This window comes from Seriola aureovittata, chromosome 22 (assembly GCF_021018895.1).
Source record: "Seriola aureovittata isolate HTS-2021-v1 ecotype China chromosome 22, ASM2101889v1, whole genome shotgun sequence".
NCBI lineage: Eukaryota > Metazoa > Chordata > Actinopteri > Carangiformes > Carangidae > Seriola > Seriola aureovittata.
In genome coordinates, this window is record NC_079385.1 from 9,902,618 (window position 1) to 9,920,071 (window position 17,454).

The 17,454-nt window shown below is 42.2% G+C and overlaps 1 long non-coding RNA gene across 2 annotated transcripts in view; it reads right to left on the reverse strand.

The window, feature by feature from the left end:
• The window catches only part of LOC130163739 (uncharacterized), a 38,853-nt gene extending 22,120 nt beyond the window's left edge, over nucleotides 1-16,733 (reverse strand). The window contains exons 1-2 of one of the 2 annotated variants that reach the window (XR_008826515.1): nucleotides 16,249-16,733; nucleotides 15,505-15,674 (exon numbers count right to left, since the gene is read on the reverse strand). This is a non-coding gene — a long non-coding RNA (uncharacterized LOC130163739). Of the gene's footprint in view, nucleotides 1-15,504; nucleotides 15,675-16,176 lie in introns of both variants that reach the window. The other variant, XR_008826514.1, reaches the window with a different exon arrangement.
• Between the last annotated feature and the right edge of the window lie 721 nt (nucleotides 16,734-17,454).

Below are 17,454 nucleotides of genomic sequence, written 5' to 3' on the forward strand. Positions count from 1 at the left end.
AAAAAATAAAAAAAATTTATTTTTATAAATGATTTTCAGTAAATCTTTTATTTTCATCTCTTCCTAACCTGGCCTGTTTTTTTTTATAACGCAGACAAGTGCACCAGGTAATCATTGAATGCTAATGAAGTGGTTTATTATTGAGTTAACCAAACTCCAAAGGCACTGCTTAACAAAAGAAAAATGGGTTATTTCTCCATCAACAACATTTAGAGGATCATTAGGAGCAGTTCTACACAAGTGGCCTTAGGTAAAAGAAAGCGCCTGCATCTCTGCCTAATCTGCAACGTCGCTGGCATATGTAGACCGCCACGTGCTAATTGCACTCAGCTGCGAATTGAAACAATATCTAATTGTCGGCTAGATTAATTAGGCACATGTGCAGTTGTGCATTCCTAAACAAGGACCCACATAAATAACATCAGGTAGAACCCAACAGATGGGAATACTCGAGCCTTCTGCGCGAGTTCAGCACAAATTAACACAAACATAAACTGAAGTGGCTTCCCCTTCAGCCACACAAAAACTCTCTTTTTTTCAAAGAGAAAATAATGGTGCAGATTTTTTTTAACTTCAAATGCTGTCTTTAATTTTATATGTATTCCACGTGCAGTTATACAGCTTCTTTAGTATAACATCTGATATACAGCTCATGCAACCTGAGAAATTAGTGTCTTATGCTGTAGCACTTTTACTCTGTTTGACTCTCTTTTGGTATTTTCAGCAGCAGTGCCGTGGTGTTTACATACAGTGTTCCACAGTTTAAAGGAATTTGTAGAGTCAAATCCCTCCTCACATCATAACAGTAATTACATCCCTTAGCACTCGACACAACCTTTCAGTCTTTTTTGCACTTCAGGCACTTTTTAAACTGTTTTACAATCAATTAGACCCCACAGCCCCTTCTGCACCGCAGTAGCTTCAAAAACATTTGTAATATTCACATATACAGCATATTTCACAGTTTCACAATGTGCATATACGGTATGTGTGTGTACACATGTGTCACTGTATGTGCGCGTGTATACCTGTGTGTGCGCGTGTGTTCATTTGTGTGCTTGTGCATTGAACTTTGCCAGGTGCAGAGCACAGATCACACACAGAGAGGTCTTATTAAACTTTCTGCAGACCTCAGTCAAAACTTTGACACACAGAGCTCTGTGAGTTTGTATTAGGAATATTAATGCCCATATTAATTTTGTGTTGACCTTTTGCCATCCACGGGTTCCGTACAGCAGTCCAAACAGAAAGAGGCTGTTTTTAATTCCCTGGTCTAGGGGAAAGAAACACACACACTTGCATGGACGAACAGGCACACATTAATGAAAAAATCTCAAGCTCTAAGCTGCCTGCTTGCACAACACATTATTACATATATTAATATATGATGAAAACACAAATACTCAGTACAGTCTCAGCTTAACTTTATCAGGATCATTGATCCTTAAGATAGACATGAGCTCTTACTGCCACATTTATTCCTCATTTGTTCTCACTTCATCTCAGCATCTGATATTAGTGCATAGATATTATACTTCGCATAAATTGTCGCAACCATTATTCTGTAATTGTTCCTACCTCAGTATGTAGGCACAATGTACTGGCTTCATAAATGGCAAAGCAGCTATTGTTAAGAAATTTAAAGGAAAATTAGTCAGATTCGTTAAAGCACACTTTACAAAGCAGGTGTTAGGAGCTTTAAGACATTGAACAAAGCAAATTACTTTGGTTGAAGAAACAGCAACAGACACATCCCAGCGCGTGGCCTCTCGACACTATTCCCCTCAGAATCATCCTGAAATGCTCCCGGACACAATTTCCAATTGTTTACGGCTAATTTGCGGCTGTTTTCCACACATGTAAACACACCAGCTGAGAAAGCTGTGGTATGTCACGGCATGGCACTTTTCTCTTTTTTTCTTCATCTTCTTCCTGAGAGGAAGCAGTGAGTTAGTTTACCTCCAGGACATGGAGGGTTTGGGGCCATAACAAGCAATAGGCAATGTGACAGGGACAAAGGAAATGCATTAGTCAGCCATGTTGTGTGTTTCTGGGAATCCACTCTGTGTAGAGTTCACTCAGGAGAAATTACATTTCTGCTTTGATTTAATTAAAGCTAAATATTGGGCAATCGTCAGGCACTTGGCAGGGTATGCTTGACACTGTAATTATCTCCTGAGGTGCTTTTGTCTTAAAGGCTGCATTCATGCGTGAAACCAATTCCAACGTTGACTCGTCAAGGGCTGCACATTTTTTTGTTTCTTTGGAAAAAAAAAAGACGCTGTTTGCTTAACGTTCCTCGAAGCCGTCTATAACCTGTCACATGGGCTGAGACAGACCTCTGGTGACATTCAAAGTCATGAGCTGAGGTGCCGTTAAAAACAAATACATCAGCTGCCTGTTAGTTTGTTGCAGGGGAGGAAAATACCACCAGCCTTCAGTGAATTTCTCTATGCCTTTTTGAAGAAAGCACATTTGTAATACAAAGGATGGTCTAATGCAGGAAAAAACAACTACAGTCATGGATTAATGGGTCTTTACCTTTTGTAGCAACCTCTGAATAAAACATTGTCATGATGGTTTAAAGGTGTGTGACAAGGTCTGATTTATAAAGGAATACAGTATGTACAGTATGCATTCAGAATGATGCCTTCCCTCCACTCTTTTTTTATTTACTGTATATATCAACCATCACTTTCAATTCTTTCTGTTCACTACGCTCTCTCTTTCACTCTCAGTTTTCTCTTGAATTATTCACCAGTGTCATCATGTTGACCTGTTCCTTGTCAGCACTGCAGCAGTGTGTGTGTGTGTGTGTGTGTGTGTGTGTGTGTGTGTGTGTGTGTGTGTGTGTGTGTGTGTGTGTGTGTGTGTGTGTGTGTGTATGTGTATGTGTATGTGTATGTGTATGTGTATGTGTGTGTGTGTGTGTCAGCTCTGCAGCTGTGTGGGTGCATCTGTGTGTGTCTGTGTCAGGGCCAGGCAACGCTCTCCTCATCCAGTCCTCGGCTGTAATTTGTGTCACTGACATGAGTTTGATGGGTGAGCAGCTCCGCACAACACTGTGTCACAGGGGTGGAGTGGCGGTGTGCGTGCATGTGTAAATGTGTATGCACTTGGGTGTGTGTGTGTGTGTGTGTATTTTTGTGCCGCCTCTGCATGACTTTGTCTGTCTCCATCCTGAGATGTGGCCATGTGAATCTGCTACGGTGTGTGCTCGTGTGTGTCTGTGTGTTCTTGCATGTGTGTGCACCTGCGAGCACGAACAGCAGTGCAGCTCTTTCCCTGCGTTGCCTGCATCGGCACAGTGTCACAATGAGGAGCCCGGAGGAGACAGCCGAGGCCGTGGCGGTGAGGCGCTCACAGCTGCCACTTGTCACATTAGTCAGCTCAAATTTGGAAGAAATCAATTCGGAACCTTAATTCTCTCGACGACTCCCATAGCCAGTGAAGCCGAAGAGCCTTGGCCACCGGCAGCCCCCCCCCCCCCCCCCACTCTCCTCAAACCACCACCACCCCCCACCCCCCAAAAGATGAAGAATCGACTCCCGAGGGACACAAGTCATCAATCTTAAATCACCTCTTCCAAACTAATGGCAGTCCCAGCCCGGCCAGTCCTGCTAAATTGAATTATTACTGGATTGACAAAAAACTGCTGAGAATATTTTTGAAGGAAGGAAGGGAAGGCTGAGTGTGTCTTAATGACAGGAAGTGGAAGGGAAGTGGTCGGTGTGAGTCATGAAGGGGGGTGGAAGTTGTACTCATGCACACGCATTCACACACAGACACAACTTGCCTGTGCAAACGTTCTCACGTGTGTTCAAAATTGCATGCGCTTTAACACCAGCAGCATGCTTAAACACACTCTCTTTCACCTGTTTCACTCGCACACACACATACACCACTTACACGCACGCGTTTCTCCGGCTACGTGCCGTATGCTAATGCTCATCATCAGTCAGGGCAGATTAATGCCCCGGCTCTCAGCTAGGCAGGCTAGGCAGATACAGGTGCTGCATAGACCACCTATTCATTCAGACACAATGCATAGAGACAGGATTCTGGATAGGGGGCTGCAGAGCTGCCTCTCCAGCTCAGGAACCTTCAAGAATTAGTTTGGGGCTCTATTCATGAACAGCAAGGCAGGTGTAGAGAGCTGAAGTGAAACCAGAACTTCTGGGTTCTGTTCCAGAGGTAAGATAACCCAATTCAAAATGAGTGACATTTATTTATTATAAGACAAATTACTGAAAAACCCACCATGCTTGACAAGGAGAAAAGAAATGTCTTTGATTATTTTTTGTTTTTAGTGGCTCTTAACAGCTGAAAAGTTGTAAATGGAAAGACGTAACAACAGTGTTGCTTGATGTCATGGATTAAGGAGAAGCATATATACATCATATACATGATTCAAGCTGGCTAAACTATCATGAATACTGCCAAATTAAAGTTTAATTTTATTAAATCCACAAATTGTTTGAATTCTAATGGCGGCTGCTGTAGTAGATAAACATTTGTCTTGGAAGAAAAATTTAATTTACAGGCAAAGATCGCAGAAGCACTTATTGCTGTTTAAGTTTGTGCCACCAAAGGCTTTCTTTTATCCGCCATAAAAACAATGAATGCCCTAAAGCAAATCCATAAACATGTTGCAGTAAACTGTTGCTAACTTTACCTAGAGTACTCATCTCTTTCAGATGTATGAGAAAGACTTAAAAGAGGGTTGATGTAAATCCTTATCCTCCTACAGGGCACCTCCCTCCTGTACCTTGACAAAGAAACAGATCAGGCTTGATCATAACATGTGTGCATTGCCTTTCAGTGCCGCTGTCTGTCAAGTGTATACTGCTGTAAACACGCTGCCTGTGTCAGCGGAGCTGCTTGTTGAGACATATTTACCGTTCCTCGCTGTCACCAATTCCACCACGCACTCAGAGTTACGACTGCCTTGTGAGGCACATGAAAGTGATGGATGAAAGTTTTCCTTTCCCAGGGCGCAGGGCTGAATTAAATTGAAAGCTACTGTTTATTCCCCCTGTGTCTCGTCGCAGAATCAGGTTTGTTTGCAATTGATTTAAGCCGGGGGGTCTTTTGTGGAGGAAAGGCTAAGGTTTTCCTCTTGATGGAAAAGATGATTGAATTTGTTTTGTCTCACGTGCCTCTCCGCTTGCTCTCTTTCTATCCTATGCCTGTGTCAGTAAATCAGATCATCCCTCTCCCCTGTCAACACACGCTCCTTGTTGAGCAGTCAAAGTTAATTTGCAATCGTGCTCTTTGATTTTTTTTTCTCTTTTCCCTATTTGTCAGTTTCTTCCTCTGCCTCTTATTCGATCTCCGGTTTAAGTTTTTTTGCCCAGTGCTTTTCAGAACTCCTCACAGACGGTTTGTCTTTTTGCCAAGAGTTCTTCCTCATTCAGAAAGAAAGGACTTTCTTACTGTTCACTTGCTTCAGTTGGTGAAGAGAAGGTGTCCGGTTCACATGCTACACACGCTTTGATGAGATGATGAATCCTGTCTCAAGCAGGTGCTGTTTCTAAGAGCAATCCCCATCCACACCTATCCGCGATAGGGTTCCGTCCCTGGTTAACGGGAACTTGTCAACCGGATTTCCTTTGTAGAAGAACCGACTAGAGTCTGAGGGCTTCCAGTGGGGAAATAGCTACAGAGTCATTATTCATCATCCAAGACTTTGCTTGGGCCCGTCAGATACTCTCCCTCGGCAGCAGTCCATCTCTGCAGCCATTCATCATAGGCCTGAATGCAGCTGAGAGGGAGAAGGGAGCGAGACACTTAGGCCCTCCGCTAGCGAGGCCCTAATGAAGGCCCTCGCTCTGCTCTCATCCAAACACCTCAGCGATATTAAGCTGGGTCAATTATCATGTCGCTCTCAGGCAGCCATCAAGGTGCAGGCCCCTACATTTGAGTGTGAAGTGTTTTAAGTCAAACTCACTGAGGAATAGGATATGCATTAGACAGAACTTAAACACTACTGCTTTAAATAAAGTGCTTTTAAAAGTCAGCACTGAACTTTTCTGTTGCGTTTAGCTGTCTATTGCATCAGGTTATATCAAAAGATTAGGGATTTTGGTATCAAATTGTGCTCTATTTTCCTAGATTTGATCAATACACCACCTAACAGCATACTAACTTTGCTCTTACAACACAGTCAAGGTTTTTATTAGTTCCATTTAAGTGCACCGCATACGTACACAGAAGGTAGCATATAAGACATTAATACTCAGTTTTGTTAAACCTAATGAGCCCTGTGGCTAGCTAGATTTATTCGAAGTATAGGGTTATTATGGGGTACATTTACTGTGTAAGGAAAGTGGAAGACAGTGAAAAAGAATTCAGTCTTTTAAAAGCAGAAGTGCATATTTGCTGCACAATATTATCTCAAATTGTTAATGAAGCATCAACGCCTTCTTTGCGATAATTACACAGTCACAGTTCCAAGCAGTAATTGTAGCTTGCTATTTGCGCTGAAATCTATAGTCTTTAGCATTCTGTGGCCTCACAAGCTCAGCTCAGCTGAGTACAGTTACAGCTACAAGCGCAGCCGCAGGTGAGTGTAGAATAACATGTGTGATTATGCATCTCCTCCAGGCTAATCTGATGAAATGATCCAGTTTTGGGGCGGCATATGTCCTGTTCTGTTCACAGTCTGGGGAATCTCAGTTGGTAGTGAGCACTTTGTTAGTCGCCCTTTACATTTGTGTGTAAATCTCAACGTTTGGTGGTCCACGGGAGACGTGTCAATACTCAGAGCTGTACAGGCTGTGGCAGCCTCACTTCAGGGAAAACATTTGCCTTGAAGTACTGTCTTTCCTCATCTTCAATGTCAGCCCTGGGGCTCCAAGACAACATATGTTCACTGCATGTCCCCAAGACATGGCAGCCAGTGTGCACTCTACGCTAGCTAGTCGCACAAACGCATCATCACACGGCTACTGTCTTCCTCACAGCTTCACTTCCCTCTCTTCTCCCTCTCTCTCCCCCTCTCAACTCCAGCATGGAAACAGATGGCCGCAAATTACAATGGCACTTGTGCCTTAAAAGTACTCTGACAAACTCACAGCAGCACCCCCCGTCACTGAAATGACAAAGTCATTAATTGGCATTGCGTAAGGGCTGGCTGCTTTAGCAGTGTCTCGCACAGCGTGAATGCCTGTCTAAAACTCACAGATGTAAAAGATTAATCTTTTTGCCTTCAGGTAGGTGAGCTGAAAATCAGTCGGTGGAAAAAAAAAAAAAGCAGCACTCCTAGCTGTTTGGTTAACGGGGAGAACAGAGAACAGGGCACATCCGCGCTACTGTAGGAAGTATTCAATATTTTGTCCTTGAACAGACCCCATGTGACAGTTTGCACTGTTCTTGTATAGCAGAACAAGGAAGTGACTGGAATATTAAACATTATTGATAATTTACATCTTCTTTATTGAAAGAGATTAAAGAAGTTTTCAGTCTGTAAATGGGTATTTTAGATGAAACAGGGTTCAAATATTGCACACTTTTGCGCAGCGTACTGATGTGTGTGTGTGTGTGTGTGTGTGTGTGTGTGTGTGTAGGGCATGCCCTCTCACAGAGATATGATGTAGTATATTAAAGGTATAAATATTAACAACTGCTCATTGCTCTTTTACTGGTGTATTGAGATGAGTGTGTTTTGACATGAGTAAAATTACTGCATAATGGTTACTCTGAGTATAAAGATATGTGCCAACTTGACATGAGAAGTAAAATGTGAATAATTAACAATAATTAACTTAAAATAAAGACCAGGTTTGATAGAAGACACAGAAGTAGTTGCCTTCCACAGGGAATCTACTTTCACAATACAGAGACAATTCAGACGTCTGTCTTCTTTATCTTAACTCTCTGATCTGCCATTACCTGCCAAGCCACAGCACCTCCACCACCCCAAATTAATAAAGCTGTGTGTTAGATATTAGCAAGGCAATAAAAGGATGAATATTTGATAACAGAAATTCAGACACTGTTATTACTAGGCCATTACATCAGCACTGTGAGCTCAGACCAAAGATAGGTGCCACTTCCTCATGTCAGCACAAACAGGCTCTGACAATATTGGATTTTGGTTTAAACTTGAATTACAGTCAAACGTCTGCTTTGTGTAAAGAGGCAAAGGATGTATGTAGGATCACTTGCTTTGGTTGCAGATAATGGGAACATCGTGTCAACTGTTTTCCTGACAGTGGCAACAGAATTTCCTCTTTTGTACATGCACTTTTATCTGTCTGTCAGTCCATCATTGTCTTCACCCTCAAAATCCCCCATCTCTCCTTTCTCTCTTTTTTCTTCTCTGTTCCTTTTTGGGTTTTTATTTCCATTAATCTTTTTCGAGGGCCTTCTATAATCCATCTCCCCAGCCGAGAGGTATTCCCTGAGGGTAAATTACTCTGGAGGCCTGCCTGGCCCCGCACTGCATCAGATTGACCCTCAGCTTGTTTGCCATTTTGTATACTGCACTGTTTATTTAACAAGGAGCAGAGTGAGTGTGATTTCCAGGGACGGGTCCCTGTGATAGTAGCTTTGACACCCTGCCTGAGTAATGACCCTCATTATGGAGCCTCTGACAGCTCCCTGAAAGGCCTGATTTATGAATATGCTGGGACCGCAGCCCCACAAGCCTCCACGCACCAGCCTCTGAGCATGGTCTCCCCTTCCTCTGTCAGCACCGACAGACCATACATACATGTGCGTGGGCGTTCGCACACATGCAATGCCTACACATGCGCCAGACGGTAAATGGCATATGTATAGGCTATGAAAATCTGTGGGCATTTTTGGCTTTACAATTGCCATAACTGGAAATCTTACCATCACTTCCTTTGCCTAACTTTCTATTTTTCCTTCACAAAAATAGCAGAAAAATGTGCAAGTTCTCCCAGGTGGTCTGTGGAAAGTTGGATTTAAGAATTTATGGTAAAAATAAATTCCTCAAAAGTTGATTTCATTCCCCGATTCGGTTTTTGGTATGCGAACGCAGCTACATCCCACAGAGAGACGCCTGTGCCCCAACTTCCAACTTTCATTTTATTTCATTTTATCTCATCTTATTGGTCAGTACTTCATGAAAATTTCACACAGCTCACCCCTCAAGGATTAACCCTATACATATTAACCCTTCTTAAATATCACACATATCAAAGGGCAGCATAAATAAGTTATGAGGTATATATCTCTTCTTTTTTTGCCCCAGCAGAATCAATTAAGCGGGAGAGGAGGAAAAGAGGGTCTTTGGGAGGCTCAAGGCTTGGCCAGGCCTTGAGAAGACCAGGCCAACTGGAGGGGAATCAGAGGGAGTGAGGAAGAGGGGAGGAGAAGTGAGAGAGATGGTTACACAAATACAGAAGATAGACAACAGAAGAGATAGGGAAGGAGTAAAGAGGAAGAGAGAGAGGAAGAGGGAGGATGGCTATCCAAGAGAGGAGAGTAGAGAAGAGCTGGAATATCCACTGGATATGCATAAACAGGAGACGAGCAGGCGGGCGGGCACGAGAGCGAACAGCAGCAGCAGATAAAGCTATACAGGCTTGTCAGAATCCAGCAGCTAGGCCAGTGATTTATGAGGATCCCCAGTCAAGACTTCCCTCCAAATCCTCCATCCAGCTGCCTTTTGTTCACAGCAGAGACACCCCCTCCTACACACGCACGCACCTCAGTCTGACCAGACCACTCACACAAGCACATGCACGCGCTCATGCACGTACATGCACAAAGAGCCAGACTGATACTAGATTTTTGACACTGATATCAAAAAAAAAAAAAAAAATTTGATTTCAACATAGTATTTTCTTTATTTGATTGTTAAAGATACATATATGTACTGAACAGGGCTTTTTATGGTTAAACTCGAATACATAAACTTGTCAGTCAATCTGTCAGTCATGTGGTAGATACATAATAAATAATGTGTCAATTATACAAAACAGCGAAAAGCAGCACATTTTAGAGAGTGAATGTTAAAGGGCATTGTTGCTTTGTAAATGACATAAATGATTAATCAGTTATCAGAATTGTGGGCAATTCATTTTCTGACAATTATCAATTAGTTGATTAACTGTTTCAGCTTCACATTTACTCACCCCCACTTTGAAACTATAGGGCTGAATCTAGTCATCACTAGGCCTTTAAAACAAAGAAGCGTAATAAACCCAGACTTAAATGACCACTTGGCATGCGTGCTGCACATGTACCTTTTCATAAGCTTCATAGTTATCATTAAATACACCATCCAGATGTTAATCATAGCGCCGCCTCATGGAACAGCTGCCCCACTGCGTCATTTATCCATGATTTTTCACTTTCCAGTGCACTCATGACACTTTGACTTTGACTGTGTTTGACAGACCAATGACCTAAAGAAGAGCTTTGTCTGTATTTGTAGCATCATGTGTCCAAGAGTTCAAGTGTGAGGTCATGAAATCACTGACAAATTGGCTGTAATTTGTGGTGGTGCTGATCACAGAGTTGATTTGTCTTTCTTAGACTTAGCTTATTGAGGACGGTCGATAACTGATTGGACACACACATGCGCGAGCACACACACACACACACACACACACACACACACACACACATACTTTTTTCTCGCTTTATGCCCTGCATTAAAAAGCCCTGGATAAAAGGTAAGGAATGTGCTTTATTAACTTTAAATATGCATGATGTTTCAGAGGGAAAGTGCAGCACAGCATCAGGAATGTCCAAAAGCTTGACTACTTATTTCTCTTTTTTTTTTTTTTCCTCAAAAACTGTAAATAATTAAAAACAGAGAGAAGAGGGAGAGAGAGAAAAGAGATGGAAGAGAGAAAAAGTCAAAGATACTCGCACTCTCTGCATAAACACATTCTTATTAGTGACCTCAGATGCCCTGAGACATCAAATCATAAAGTTACAGCGCACAACTCTCTCCAGAACGTTGTCTGTGTGTGTCTGCGTGTGTGTGTGTGTCTCTCTTTCTCTTCTTTCTCTGCTCAACACACCAGAGTACACACATACACAGACACAAACAGAGGGCCACAGCTGCATATGGGAAAAGCTCCTCTGTTTTTTTCCAGTGCTGGTCTGTTCGGGGGACTCATCCCTTTGAGAGAGTGGAGTTGAAAGGGCTACACTCTTATTGTGTCTCTCTGAATATCTGCAGAAACTGATCTCAAATCAGACAAGTTTTCTTTCACCTTTGACCTTATGAATTCTGATTTGTTAAGTGCTGATGGACTTAGAGGAAAGATTACCTGCAAAGTTCTGATCAAGGTCACACTTATTGTGGACTTTTCAAGCACATTCTCCTTGCAGTAACATCCGGTCTTCATCCAGCAAAAAACATATTGACACTGTGACACCCTCTCTTATTAGTCAATTGATTTCCTTTTGACGGCATATATTCAACCAGAGACTGGGAGAGCTTAGCTATGTGACTCCAGGCTAATAAGAAGAGGCTTAGCCTTATTAGCAAATGGGGATTCTGCAAACATGACAACCGCACATTCACCACAGCTCCCTTGGTAATGTAAATAGATAAATACATAAATACATAAACAGGCTGTGAAAAGCTGATAGTGTTAGTCCCTCCTGATTTAGAGGAATCTGCAGCTGAAAATGAAATCAGTTATGCTTCTGCTGCCAAGTGCAGCTACAATAGTCTGTGTCAAATGATATTTTCCCTCTGCAAATGAGCTACACAAAATTGTTTTTTATATCATTGCATGTTATTTGGCCCCTTAATCTTCTGCCATGGCAGCACTTGTTCATCATGATTATTTCAGCCAGCTGAGCGATATTTAAATGAATAAACAGCGAGTATTTACCCAGCATCATTGCCTTGTCATGTTGGCTGCATCGCGCCTAATGACCTTCTAGACTCCAGCTCTATTTATGGGAGTCATTTCATCCTCTGTTATTTATCCCCCCCACCCCCCACCCCAACATCCTCCACTCTTTTTTCTCAACTCCATCATGCAACTGCCTCCGTTCACTTTTCCCTGATGCATCGTCTCCCTGTGAATTTTAATTTCAGCAACGTGCTATTAGACGGGGGTGTAATCCCGTCACTGCCTGTCCTTCATGCCTCACACAATGATGTATTAACGGCAGGGCCCACTAATGAATGGAAAGCACCAAGTTGTTAAGTCTGTTTTAAGGTGCTATTTCTATTAATTTGCTCTTTGCTAGACGCTGTGGATTTTTTTTCTTCCTGGTCTTTGTCTATTTTTTTTTTTTTTTTCCACAGATGTGTCACATCTGCAATTTATCTTCACAATTTAGTTTAGCTTTAACACTATTGTATGTGTGAGAATATGTTGCGATTTGTGTGAAATTATTGCTATGAACAGACAAGAGTCTAACTCCATCATATACATAATGAATTCCCAGAGGATATCTCAAGTCAACAAAAATCTCACCCACATCTGTACAATACACTACTTGATACACCAGCGTGTGAACATGCAAAATCTCATATTGTGTGTGTTTGTATTATAAAAGAGTTTGAAATCAAAGCTAATAGAAGTTGAAGCTTTGCCTATTTGCTTACGAAGAAAGAAAAAAAAAACCCCAGAAATCTGCTGGATTTTGTGAGACATGGTGGAGGGGTTTAGTATAATGGGAGACAGCATTTAGCAGTATTCTGTGGTGCAGTTTATCCCCCTTGTCTGCTATCCAGGCAATGCCCACCACTTTTTAGCGGACGAATACTGTATGGCTTAATCTGATCTATGGATTGTGCCACACTGGAGCAGGCTAATCTGTGGATCACATCACACCCTGCAACCTATCCCCATTTACATCTCCATTTCCTTCCAGCCATGTCCAAACAATGATGAAGAAAATGAAAAAAAAAAAAAAAAAATACATGCTTCAGAACCCACAAGCTCAGGATGGGCTAAATTACCGGAGTGCAACAGGGGAGAAGCTTCATCGTTTGTGTTTCATGCCGCAGCTGCAAGAGAGCGTGCTGCCATTCCTTTGCCGCTTGACTGGGCAGATTATGCTCAGGTATCAGCCGCAGCCAAGAAAGCGGATTACTTGTGTCCAAATAGAGTTGTCAGTTTGGAAACTCAAGATGCAATCATTTCCATGGGAAGGGTAATTATAGGGGATCAAGCCTACGTTACTGTCAGATGCTGGCACAGGATGAGACAATCACTCACTAATGAAGGATTTTACATGTGTGAGGTGAACAAGGTACTCCCTCTCAACTCGTGCGCGCTCTCTGTGTCTCACTGTCTCCTTCTAAATGTTGATTCATGTAGTTTTATAATAGTCTATGTGGAGTATTTTGACCCTCTGCTTTGACTTCCTCTGAGTGCTGTGGAAAGAGACCACAGAGTTCAACCACTGACTCTCTCAAGTAAGATTCAGGCTAAAGAAAAAGCACCAGGTCACCGTTTATTTACAACCACTTAATGGGAGTTTAAATGTCTTACTGTAAATATAATATTGTCCTGCAATAGAGAGATATATTCTAATGGTTTGCTGTTATGTATTAAGAATAGAAGAAGTAGTCACTCATCATAAGACTTTTACTGGTGTACCACTGTAGTAGAATGTTACTGGTCAAGCTGGAGCTAGTTTTAATGTACTGTTAGTTTAGTGTTTTAGTCCAGTGTTTGCCAACAGAGGGGTCAGGCCCCCTCCAAATGGTCACAAGATAAATCTAAAGGGTTGTGAGATAATTATTGGTCTAATCTTTGGTTTTTTGCTTTGCTATTTGAAAAAAAATTGTTTAAATGAAACGTGAAGTTTAGCAGGAAACTGGCTCTTTATTGGAACTCACAGATATCTGACATCTGGCCCTTTGTAGACACAGGTAGTTTGTTATGACTCACAAACCAGCACTGGTATAATGATGTTTTTTTTTTTATGTGTTTTTGAGGTGTTTTATGCCTTTTTAGCAGTAGTAGTAGTATAGCAGTAGTGGAGAGATGATAGAAATGAGGGAGAGACTTTGTGGTCATGGTTGGTTTTTTAACCCCTCAGCCACAGGGGTGTCCCTTTTTATGTACATTTTAAACTGAAAAGTCACTTTGTAACAGTAGCTATTGAAAAATATGGTGCAGTGAAAAGTGAAATATTTCCCTCCAAAATGTAGTGGAGTAGAAATATACAGTAACATTTACTAGAAATTGTCAAGTAAAGTACAAGTACTTCAAAATGTACTTGAGTAAATGCATTTTCCATAACTGCTATGAAGATGTGCAGTGTGTTTTTTTTTTCCCTCCTGCTTTCCAGTCACATGTTCCATCAGACAGAAGATGATCATCTGTCATTACAAATTATGGGATAGTTGCCAGCCATGTTCCCAGCCTTTGTCTCTGTGTCTGACCTTTATACCCTTTGGCCTCAACCTTGACCATTACTGAGCCGTCACCCTCATGAAAATGCAGCATGAAAACCACGATCAAACTACCTCAGCACAGACTCCTCCTTCGCAAACACCTCAGCATGCACAAACACACACACACACACACACACACACACACACACACACACACACACACACACACACACACACACACACATACAGTCACACAAAATGTCTGAGTCTGTTTTATTATGACGAGCTTGTGCATTGTACATCTCACCAATACCCAATCACTCATTTTCCCACTAAATACCTCCCTCTCCCGATGGCTTCACCCGGTGCTCGGTCGAAAAGGTCACACAATTAAATGGCTAAGGCCTTCTGTTCATGTCATAGAATGGTGATGTATCACTCCAGGCTGGCTGTACGTGTACCTGACACACTGTGAGCATGAATATGATTTCAGAGATCATTAAAAATTTAACAGCGTGACCTAATTACCCGAGCTCCCTATTCAGATTCCAAGCAGTAAGTGAGATGGAGAGAGAGAAAGGAGGAGGATCTGTGTATGGCAGGCTAAGCCTCATCTGGAATCAATTATAATTACTTTATGTTGCTACTTTGTCAATCAATAAGGAACGAGCTGTAATGGATCGCTCAGGTGTCACATACTGTACTTAGAGCAATGAACTGCTGTTGTTGTGTGTATGCATATGTGATGGAGGTCTCAGAAGGAATTGGTATAATAGGTGGGTTAGTTTAATGTGGTATATTTAAGTGGATAATGTTTGTTAGCACGATCATTCATCTTGAAGTGGGTTGATTTAGATTTTAGAGCTGTGTCCCATAAAGGCATTCAGAAAGACGGAGAGCACAGTGTGTGCATATATAATGATTGCAGATCTATCTGCAAGTATAGACAACATAGACTCAGAAAAAAAAAATCACTCTATTGTATTCATTCAAATCAACTTCCTCTCAGGGTGCATGACTTTTTTTTTTCCTTTTTACCATATTGATTGCTCAGTACCGAGTCACAAACAAGGCAGATTACCATTATCTGCTGTTACAAAGCGTTTCAGGAATCTTTGACTGAAGTCGTAAAAACCTGGGGCTTTTCATGTCTCTCTGCATCGATTTAACGCTTGTGAGAATGAATTGCAGATCAATTGGCTTACCTCTGGGCAGACTTAATGAGCAAGCACAACAGCCCGGCCTGTTGTTGTCCACCTCTCGCTTCATAGTTTTCAATAGAAGGAGAACGACGAAGAGGAAGAGGAAACAGTGCAATGATTTCCAGTTCCCTGCCCTCCCGACACTTCTGAATAATGCTCAGGCGCAGATTGTCCTGTAACCAAAGATGATTTAAGGGCATTTATTTTTCACTCTTTTTCTTGCATTTGCATGATGACAACAGAGCATTACTGTGATATTTTGTCCAGCAATCTGCGTGACTAATGACCTTCTGAGTAATGTTGTACTCAATAAGCATACCTCATTACTCACTTTCTAACGCCATTTTAAAAACCTTTTCTTTTTGGCATTTGAATGAGACAACTCTTGCATGGCACCTTATCTATGAAATATCATTGCAGTAATTGCACTACAGGGATATAATGTCATTGTGGAGCCTTGTGATGCCTACCAACACTCCATTACCCTTTGTTTATCCTATTACATCATTCCCATTTCTCTGCCAAGTTGTTGTCACTGCCATATTGTCTTGAATTTCAGCTCTAATCTCACTCTGTCCCTGGCCTTGTTATTCACTGTTTGACTGCTGCGTTTGAATCACTTTTCCCTTGCCTTTCAACCGAGCGATACACTATAAACATTTACCCTCTGCCCACCTGGGATCAATAAAGCCTGTTGCCATGTGGTAATCAGATGGCACGGCGAACCTTATAATCACCGTCTAATACCCAGCAAGGAGTTTGGGAGTGTGCAGCCGATGGTTCCCGCCAGCTCCTGCCTCCCCTCCTCGTTTCGCTGGCTGCCTGTCACCAGAGTGTCTGTTTACATCCGCGGGACCTGACTGCAGGACGCGGCCTCCGCCTGGCCTCCCCTGCTGCCTCACTGGCCTCGAGTGATTCCGTAGGTTCACCCAGGAGTCACAGAGGGATGATGGGGCTTTGAATTTCTATCAGGTTACTGTTTAGTTTGGAGGGAATGGGAGGGCAGCGCCTCAGTGTGGCTGGTGAGAAAGAGAGGTATTGAAAGGGAAAGAAAGTAGACAAAAAAAAAGGAAAAGGTGAAATTAGACAAAGAGAAAAGAGGAGAGGAGATCAAAAAGATACTGGACTGACCATTATGCAGTTGTGTATGTGCTTTAATTAATTATTTAGTAACGAAGAGCAGCTTGATTTTTAGTTATGGATTGTTGGCCATTTTCCTTAATGCTGACAAAGGGGAGAAGAGACTTCTGCATATATAATTATTCAATAAAAATGATGTAAAAAGGTGAGATTCAAGTGTTCATTGCACACTTCATTGTTGGACTTTGTCGGCTAAGGTCTGAGATCAGACTCATCGTAGAAGTAAATGGGTACGCCAACCAGCAGAGTTTCTACATTTTGTTATTTATCTTTTCTTTTCTTCTTTTATTGTTTCTTCTCTCTCCATCCTTCATTCCCTGTCCTCTGCTTTCCCCTCACCCTCTCTCGCCTCCACCACCGCACGGTATTCACCAGGCCTTAAGCCGCCATTCTGTGTCTTAGATGAAGCCCGCAGGAGTTCATGAAGCTGTTTTGTGACCGCCGTCTTCCGGTGGCCTGGACCTGAGTTGACTTCAGTGAGATGAGAGGTATAATGTAAAAGGGCCTCACTGCAGGAGTGCACAGTCGAGGGACCTGTGAGGAGTGTCATGTTGAGCAGGAATATTCAGAGATCCTGTAATTGCCCCACAATGTTTTAGAGTGCATTGTGAACATGTTTCTCTATTGTTCCTCCAGATTTTATTGTACCAAAGTGTAAAAAAAATGTCTTGGTTATTGTATGAGTCTGCTACCATTGAAAGGCGCACTGCTCTGAATATGCAGGAAGCACGTCAACAACTCTCCCATACCCTACCATTAGCCTCGCCTTCTCCTGCTCTTATCCTGCTATTTTTTCTCTTTAGAAGAAAATGG